The sequence below is a fragment of the Perna viridis genome, chromosome 12, assembly GCF_037379345.1.
Source record: "Perna viridis isolate PV_CMFRI_1.1 ecotype Kerala chromosome 12, ASM3737934v1, whole genome shotgun sequence".
In the NCBI taxonomy this organism is placed as follows: Eukaryota; Metazoa; Mollusca; class Bivalvia; order Mytilida; family Mytilidae; genus Perna; species Perna viridis.
In genome coordinates, this window is record NC_142456.1 from 24,185,748 (window position 1) to 24,195,103 (window position 9,356).

Sequence of the window (9,356 nt, forward strand, 5' to 3'; positions counted from 1 at the left end):
TCAAGTATACAGAGGAACCTGAAAAATAATATACGTTGTGAAGTAGCTCAAATTTAACGTAAATAAGAGTAATGAATACATGTTAGTGATCAGTAACCACGTTTAAAAGTAATAAAAACACTAATTAAAATACGAATTTCGTGGTTTTTCGCCGAAACCTGTCTAAACCGAAACTCTTTTGGATTATACAGGTTGTTCGCTATAAACAGATATACGTTCAGCCATGTTTCAAAATGCATTTGAAATGCTATGAAAGGGTTTTAAATATGCATATTTCAGACAGAGGAATATATTTAACAAACGAATGAGTTATAGCTTAGTCATGAAATTTTATGTTTTTATTTACCGGTTAGATGGTCTGTATGATCTCGTCATGCGTTATGATTCATAACAATTCAGATATGTTTTGTAATTAATTTTTGCCTTGTTTAATCATGGAAAAATTTTATCATTATGATTAAATAAGATATAAATTCAGACACTGCAAAAGGTAAAGTAATTCATGGTGAAGAAAAACCCACCAAACAAGACATGCTTTTTCAGTCTAAATATGCTAAACTTTCACATAACTATACACTTTTCTGTATTTAGATCTGCGCTTTTCACGTTCATCTCTCACTAAAATCAACCAAAAATACAGGCAAATCAAGAACGATTATTCTTGCATGTACAATCTAAATGTATATTTTTGTCTCAAAAGCGCAACAAACAAATTAAAAACTAAGACTATTTATGAGATCAGTAACTGTCCTGAACAATAAATATATATGAATTCGGTGGATTTTTGACATGCATGAATCGCCTCTGCCTGATTTTTAGAAAGACTGCTACTTAAAAACAGTGAACTAATCTTAGCAGAACCTTTTGTTGATTTATTCGTATATTACTGGCTTTCAGTTTAACCTATTCCAAAATGTCATGACACGTATATGTATGGGACTTCATCATATATCTGGTGTAGGTACTTTTGAAAATTTTATATTTTGAATTATTGATAAATAAAAACCATGAAAAGAATAAACTGAGGTTAATCCCTATATCCCGATTGGTAAGGAAGGTATAACAAACACATCAATTTGAACTTGTTTCATTAGTTTCCGAGTAAATTAACCTGTTCTTTTTTTAATTTTAGGTACCATTCCAACAAAAACCGTCTCCGTAAGTTGAATCTGTGTATTATAACAATAGGAATCACCCTTTAAATATCCGTTGACAGTGTTGTCATGGTAACCTTCGAACAATTAACACAAATATTTGAGGGTAAAAATGGTTAATCTTATATAAAATATGTAATGCATCGAAACAAGGATTTTGTATGCACTCAAATTTTTCATTTTTGAATACTTTGATATTTCAAAATGCAAACATAGGCTTTATCTATCACAATATAAACAGGGACATAGCATCGGGTACGACTGAAATATAAGACTATTTTTGTTTGTAAGCCGTACCAATAATTCTTGTAAAAAATAAAATAAAAAAGAAAACAAAGAAAAGAAAAAAGGTACCATTGTATTACAATCGGTGACACTTAAAACTACGTCGAACATATGAGTTGTAATGCCCTCCTTACCAATCAAGTATATTGAATCCTTTAATGATGTATACTTATGGATTTGATGTATTTGGTAAAAGTGTCGGAACGAATTCTCTAAATATCTAAATATATACAATATATCACACCTGCCTACACTATATAGTTAATGAAACCGTAATTATACTGCTTTATTAGCATAATCAAGATTTTACTTCGAACGTTTGAAAAGTCATAGCAATTTAAATGCATTTTGGACATGGGCAAAACGAAAACATATCTATCACAAACAAATAATACAATCCAAACGTAGACAGGATTTATTGTATAATTTAAACATAAAAATAGAATGGTTGATTTAAAAGACTAATTGGATGTCATGCCCTAATACACAATTTAAATTAATATATTCGTACAATATGCAAGATGAACTTCTTACATGTACCAAACAATTCTCCCACATATCATACATGTTCTTATTAAATGAGCAGATTAAAAATTATAGAATGGAAAATTAATTAAATTCCTCATGTTCCGATCTTAAACCCGGAATACTTACATATTTACATCCGTATTTGAGTTAGATATTTCCTCTATCGGATTATATCCGGTGTGGCAAACATGCACAAATAACGCAAAATGCTTTTTGGGGTATATCTAGAGACAACCTCTACACCAATTCGAAAATTATATTTTCACGCAGTTTGTCTGTTACAAAAATTACATTGCGCAAAAAACCCTCATCAATTTTTTGAAAGAAAAATGGGAAAACCCGAAATAAAAATATATATCTTACGGTAGTATAATAGGATGATTGCTCATGCAATTTTATAACTTTTCATTTACTTTTTATTTATCTATGTGAAGTATTCAAGCCATTCAAGCAATAAAAATAAAGTGATAGATTAATCAAGGGAACCAAGGTTATAGCGGTAATCAAAAGAATGTAATCCATGGACAAAGACCAGACATGGAAAACAGACATACACAACAAAGAACATAAAGTTACTAAAATCATACATACAGAGTAACAAAAGGAAATGAGCAACTCGGACTCCACTAAAAACTGTGAGCATGGACCAGGTGCACCGGTAGGGTAAGCGTCCTCTGCTTTTCTAGAAACACCCGCCGCCGTAAATTTTATAAGCATTAGATTTTGCTAAAAGTAATGATAAGTTTATCAACATTGAAATATACATATACTTGCTTACTGTGTTTTACCTACATTACTGAGTAAGAAATATTAAACACGGTACAGCAGGGATCTGTCTATCTGTCTGTCTGTCTGTCGTTAAGCACAAGAAAGAAACATCTGTGACTTTTAATTGTTTATTTGAAGATAGTCACTCATGCATTGCTACTACATGTATGTATTTGAGGAGACAATGGCAACACATAATCTGTATTTTAGTCTCTTCTCTGTTGATTCCGATTTCAGCGGAATACTCTCGATGATCGCCGAATTTTATATAAACGTGTTTTAAAATATGTTAATACTTGTTGAAAAACACTAATTTACGGAACGGGAGACAGAAATTATTGCTTGCTCATAGCTTTCTTGTTCTGAGATCATGGACCAGGTGCGCTGGTAGGGTAAGCGATGAATTGAAAATAGTAATACCGTTTAATTAAGAGATTTACTGTTGTTCTGATTGAAGCTATTCAATTTTCAAAATGGAATTAATTCATAAAAGCGTGGACAAGTGGAGTACGAGAAGGTATATTGGTGTTGGATGCTTTGGAAACGACACCGGAATAAAAATGTCAACCCAAGGTCATTCATTGGTCTTAAATAAACTGTCCCGTACTACCATACATCGTGTACTAAGTTACAGCCCTAGATTATTCCTACGAGGAGGAATGACCCGGCCAGCGAAAGCTATATTTTTATATAGCCTAGCTGGCCGAGTGGTCTAGGACGCTGGACTTTTCATTTACTTTTTATAGTACTGTCCCGTACTACCATACATTGTGTACTAAGTTACAGCCCTAGACTATTCCTACGAGGAGGAATGACCCGGCCAGCGAAAGCTATATTTTTATATAGCCTAGCTGGCCGAGTGGTCTAGGGCGCTGGACTTAGTGCAGGCGGTGTTGCCATAGATGTCACAGCGGTACGAGTTCGAGTCCCGCGGAGGGAACGACCAAATATTTGCTTCGCAAATTTGACAGTTCTAACATCGTTGGGAATTTTTCAGACCCTTCTATATATATATATATACGGGGATTGTGATGTTTAATATCTAAAATGTCGTAAGATGTTTTGGTCGAATATTGAAGCAATGTAAGACCTGTCCTAGTACCCAAAGAGCCTAGTAGTTCCAGTCATTCTCTCAACATTATTTGTGATTGATAAAATATTCATACTACATTACCGCTATAACCTTGGTTCCCTTGATTACTCTTTCAACTCCCCTTTTGTTATGGTGTCATCTCTTGTATCATTAGCGCATTTTGGTTGGCGAAGTTTGTAACTCGATAGACCAAAGCCCTATTAAGAAACCATATTATCCCGATCTTGATATAATGCAGCCTCCGACGGCGATTGACTCTAGACCCGAGGGGCCGCATTACAATATGTGATTACAATTTCAAGTTAGTTTGCCATGGTATGTGATGATAAATTTACCAGAAGTCACATTCTGCCAGCGTTTATTTTTGGACAGATGTTTGGCGCGCTGATTGTCGATTGTTTGACTGACATGTAAGTAACAATGCGTAATGTATAAATGCAAATGCTACGATTGATAAAAATTGATGAGGACGAATACCTTTGTTTATAATAAGCATGTAGTACATTGTATATACATGTATGAAAATAAGTCAATTTAATTTATTTTATATCATTGAACTTCTTGAGTGTTTTATTCTAATGCTGCTGATAAGATGTTATTTCTTGAAACACAAGTACGACTTACCGAAATATATGCAATTTCTATCTTAGGTATTCTGTATCTACAGGACGGATCAGTTATCAACATGATATAAAAAACAACCTACATATAAGACCTTTGTACTACCGACATTTTTTGTCAGTTATGTTCGTTTTATATTTCAATTATTTTTTTAAGTAATATTGTTGATTAAGTTACGGGATTATTTTTAGTCTTCTTGTGCTATTTTATCATTTTCATGTATAGTTGGTTTACTCTGTGTGGTTTTCAAGGCTAAATTAAACAGTTTTGCTTGGTATGGTGAAAATATTTAGTTTTGTGTTCTCTTTGTTTTCTATGAGTTGTAAGATTTTAGCCTCATCGAGGTATAAATAGTAATAACAAAATACCAAAAAAATACTTCAGTTTCTTTTGTTGGGGGCAAAATGATTCGTGAATGGGAGGTACATAAAAATTGCATATGGGTATCACAAAATTATATTTTGTTTGAGATGAGTGGGGGGGGGGGTGCACTGGGTTTTATTTCAGCCCACATACCATTTTTTTTTAAATGTGATACCGAACGTCTGGCTCGTAGCTTTCTGACAAATGTTTCATGCACTTGACTCAATAATTCATTATTACTCCGTTATTTTTTTATGAAAGAATAGTCAAGGGAACCAAGGTTATATGAAATACTGTTTTTTTTTTACACATCACTAAAAGGAAATATTGTAAGATGTCAATGTTTTGGTTTTATGCAATATTAGAGTGATTTAAAATTATGCAAAGCAAACAATGCCACACATGAGAATAATATGATGTGCTTCATTTGATTATCATATAAATCGAGCATATGATTAACATACGTTTCAGTTAACATATGATGTTTTTCACAAACATAATGTATACTCGGCGTCACATAAATAACATACTGTTAAAATTTGAATAAAAATATTTTCTACGACTTTATTGACACCTACCGTCATTTAAATTGTCTTAAATGACTTACTCATTCGTTTAGCCAAACGGCTTCTCCCTAAACATTGAATCGTTAAATTCCGGTCAGATTTTAATTCTCGGTGCCAATATTTACATTGTAAAAAGTCGGCCATGTTTACAGTGATCGGGTTGCTGGGAGATGTTGTTTACGTTTAAATGGTTTGTTCAAAAACCGAAGAACCCAGAATGCATTTCGACGTTATTTCGGATATCTCGGATTTATTTTACGCGAACAACGTACAATACCGAGAAGTTGATCAAACAGATGATTGTCACCGGAGTTCGATGGGAACTTACGAACTTCGTTTGTAAACAAATCGTTCCGTAGAAACCAACATGGCGGATATTAGTATGGGATTTTCCGGTAAGGATTTTTTACGCATGATTTAAGCTAATAAGCGACTCGTTGGTACTAACACACCATATACCATTCTCCATATAATTAATTATTAAGAATTAAATGTAATTTTTATCATACAACTTTTTAAAACTAACTTGCAAATGCTCCCACTGGAAAGTCAAAATACCCGTCTCAAACGAAAGTTGTGTACCTGAGGGATCTTATATGGTGCCGTAAAATAAGGAACCAATATTTTGAAGTTACCTAAAAAACAACGTTTTGAGTGAAGTCATTTCAAAAAGGGTGGTCGTATATGAAGTATTACGCCACTGTAAATTCTACATTACTATCTCCTTTAAAAATATTAATTATTAACATCGGTTTACGTAAAATCACAAAAGCTCTTATTTCGTCTTCTGTATATACTGGGAAATTATTAAGTTCCTCTGTATTATCTATTGATTTCCATTGTGACGGCCTTTTAGCTAACTCAATAACTTGGACTTTCAATGTGTTTCCTTGAGATGAAAGGTGAAGCATTTTTGTTGCCATTAAAATATCTTCATGGCTTCCTACGCTGAGCACTGGTCTAAAATTGAAAAAAACACGATGTTCGTCAGCTTATTCATATAGATTGTATACGTGTAATCGGGGATCTTGTTCAAATATAGCAAGTGAGGAAAGATGCGAAAACAACAGAAAAACAAACAAACAAACAAAGAACATGGCAACAAATGAAGCACGGTTAATTAGCTGTACTTATTGCAGATGGCACAAATTATTTTGACATATTCTCCAATATAAGGTAGCTGTGCATTGGGTAGTGTTTTGTCTAAATATCGCCAGGTTTTTATCCTTCCGTTGACGGATTCAACCACCTATCTGATCTACAACCAAAAAGAGCTATAATGATTGAAGGCCATATAATTCACTGCTCTAAGAATTGCTTTTTTACGGATTACCTAGTTTACGAAAGGACGTTTATTGCTAAGAATTGCTTTTTAAGGATTTACTTAGTTTACGAAAGGACGTGTATTGGCAGATGCATGTTTACAACCCAGTAGAAAAATCGCAAGTAGTTTGAGAAGAGATGTCTTCATACTTAAAATAAACATTGTGCATATACATGAAACCTTTTTTAAGTGATGTTATTTTGCCTTGTAGACATAATATAGTATACATTGTGAACAGTAATATCAACTATTTTAAACAAAAACCGGTAGAGAAAATAAGGGTACGACGTCTTTCAGTAGATTTATTCGGATCAATTTTTATTTTCACCATATTAATGGATAAAATATGTTTTAGCATACATCGATCCAATGTTTATATTTCCAAATATACAAAAGCATAATGTACGGATCATCATCATGATAAAAATCTTTATATAAAAAAGGGTTCGAGTTCAAAATACTTATTTCGAAATTGTTCCAAGCTACCCTGTCAAAATCAAATCGGTATAAATGTCTCCTACAACGATTAGTGCGCAAACAAAACTTCAAACAAAGATATAGAAACTACTTCTTGATTTTTAATACAATGTACAGATAACACTAATGGCCTGGGTTAGATATTTTTTGAATAATTACCTTAGTTACTAATCTTGAATTGTTAGCATATTCTACCGTGTGCTGTTTTTGTCCCTTTTGTAGAAAGGATGGCATTTCCATTATGTTCCCAATTTGTTCAAGAATCGCCTCAGAATCTCTAAACCCGCGGTCGACCACAAACACGTCGCATTCATTCAACCAGGATTTCATTTCTTGCACATTTGTTGAAATACTATGTTTCAGAAAATTTGCATCTGAGTTTTTCCGTCAGCTAAATACTGCCCTAAAACGGCTATTATATAACCTGTTGTAGTCACGATCATTAAAGGCTTCACTAAAGGTCGATGCTTGTGCATGCTATATGAAATTCAAAATCTGCGCTTTTTTTCACATATACATACGTCCCGTCAAGAACAAGTATTGCTTTGTCATCAAGCGAAGTTCCTGGTGTAAGTAACTCCTTTGCTAATGGCCGTGTTTGGTTGTTAATAACAGTTTTCCGTGTCATATGATTGAAACCGAGATATTTCGGTACAAAGCTGACGCTCGAAGAACGTCAAGCAGATGAAATAGCCCTCCGTATCTGCAAAAGATGAACAAAATCAGCAAGTAAAATATCATTATGTAGACTGAAGACATGAACTTGTACATAAACTTGATCAGTTATAGTAAGATTCGCAAATATGTGTCACTAAGCTAGAACTAGCTTAAGCATACGAAGCACTCCACCAGCCGTTCTAATACGTACAAGTTGGTTGATAAAGACATATTGCATGACAGAAAATTGGAATCTGCAAGCGCAACAAATACCCAATTACAGCAGTGGTATGTGAAACAGTTCTTTGGAAAATTTGATGAAATCCTTTGTTACAGACGAATGAATGATGACCTCACACACGGACAGAGACCGTGAACACCAATTTTCCAACTGAGCGGGGTATGATTAGTATGATAAGGAGCGGCTTAAATACACCTCACACACGTATGTGTTGCCTAAAATAATTAAGAATTTTTTAATAGAATAGTGTAAATAATCGGAACATGCATAAAAATGAAATTAAATCATGTGCATTTACCTGTTCTTTTGTCATATTGAACATTGCACCCAATAAATTGTTGTCCATCCCAGATCTCATTTTGGTTAACAATACTGAAACACAAGTTCGTGTACTTATAGACCTAGAATTGTTGATATATGTAACGTAAGTCATCAGATCATCAAATTCTTCTTTGACTAAACCAGTAAATGTCTTATATTCTTTATTGGACAATCCATAAGATGAATCAAAGTCTAAACGCTTTTCACCTTTAGCATTTGCCTCTTCTCTCAGTTGTTGTATTAGTTCCATTATTGTGGTTTTGTTAACACAAGACTGATCAAATAAAGACTGGACATTCTTTACATCTTCAATGATGCCATTCGGGACATGGCAGGGGCAACATCGAGAACCTTTAGAAAACGAAATATTGTATACCATAAACACTTTAAACCTGACATCAGCAGAAATAACTATCAGTTTTGGATCTGTTTTCCTGCATATAATACACTAAGCATGAGATTTTGCAGTGCTTTGTATTGGTATACTGACTGACGGTGGACTTGAATCAGCATTTGACGTCACTTTATCCAACCTTGCTTTCTGATGTGAAAGATTTGGTGTTACATGGAATATTTGTTTTAGCCGTTTGGTCTTTGATCTTATGACACTTATGCTTACATTTATTACAAATGACTTCCTCTGGTTTGTCTAGTAGAAAATATTTTCTCAGTAATTTTGACAAAGAAGGAAAGAAAGAAAAAAATATAAAATTGCACAACGAGATTTGAACTTTAAATAATATGTTCATGTTAACGCCGACAAAACCACTCGACCACGATGACTTAGCTCGTGTATCGTTATGGTGTATCTATCAGCAGCATGAAAACTGATTTATTCCACGGGTCATAGATTTCCTTTCCTCGTTTGTCTACCTCGGACTTGACTTTTTATGAGCAACTCGGCGGGTGTTTCTAGAGAGGATGCTTACCCTACCGGTGCACCTGGTCCATGCTCCTA

General features: G+C 33.8%; 1 pseudogene; it reads right to left on the reverse strand.

The window, feature by feature from the left end:
• Positions 1-6,498: 6,498 nt before the first annotated feature.
• On the reverse strand, positions 6,499-8,648 carry LOC148601767 (uncharacterized; annotated as a pseudogene).
• Positions 8,649-9,356: the final 708 nt, after the last annotated feature.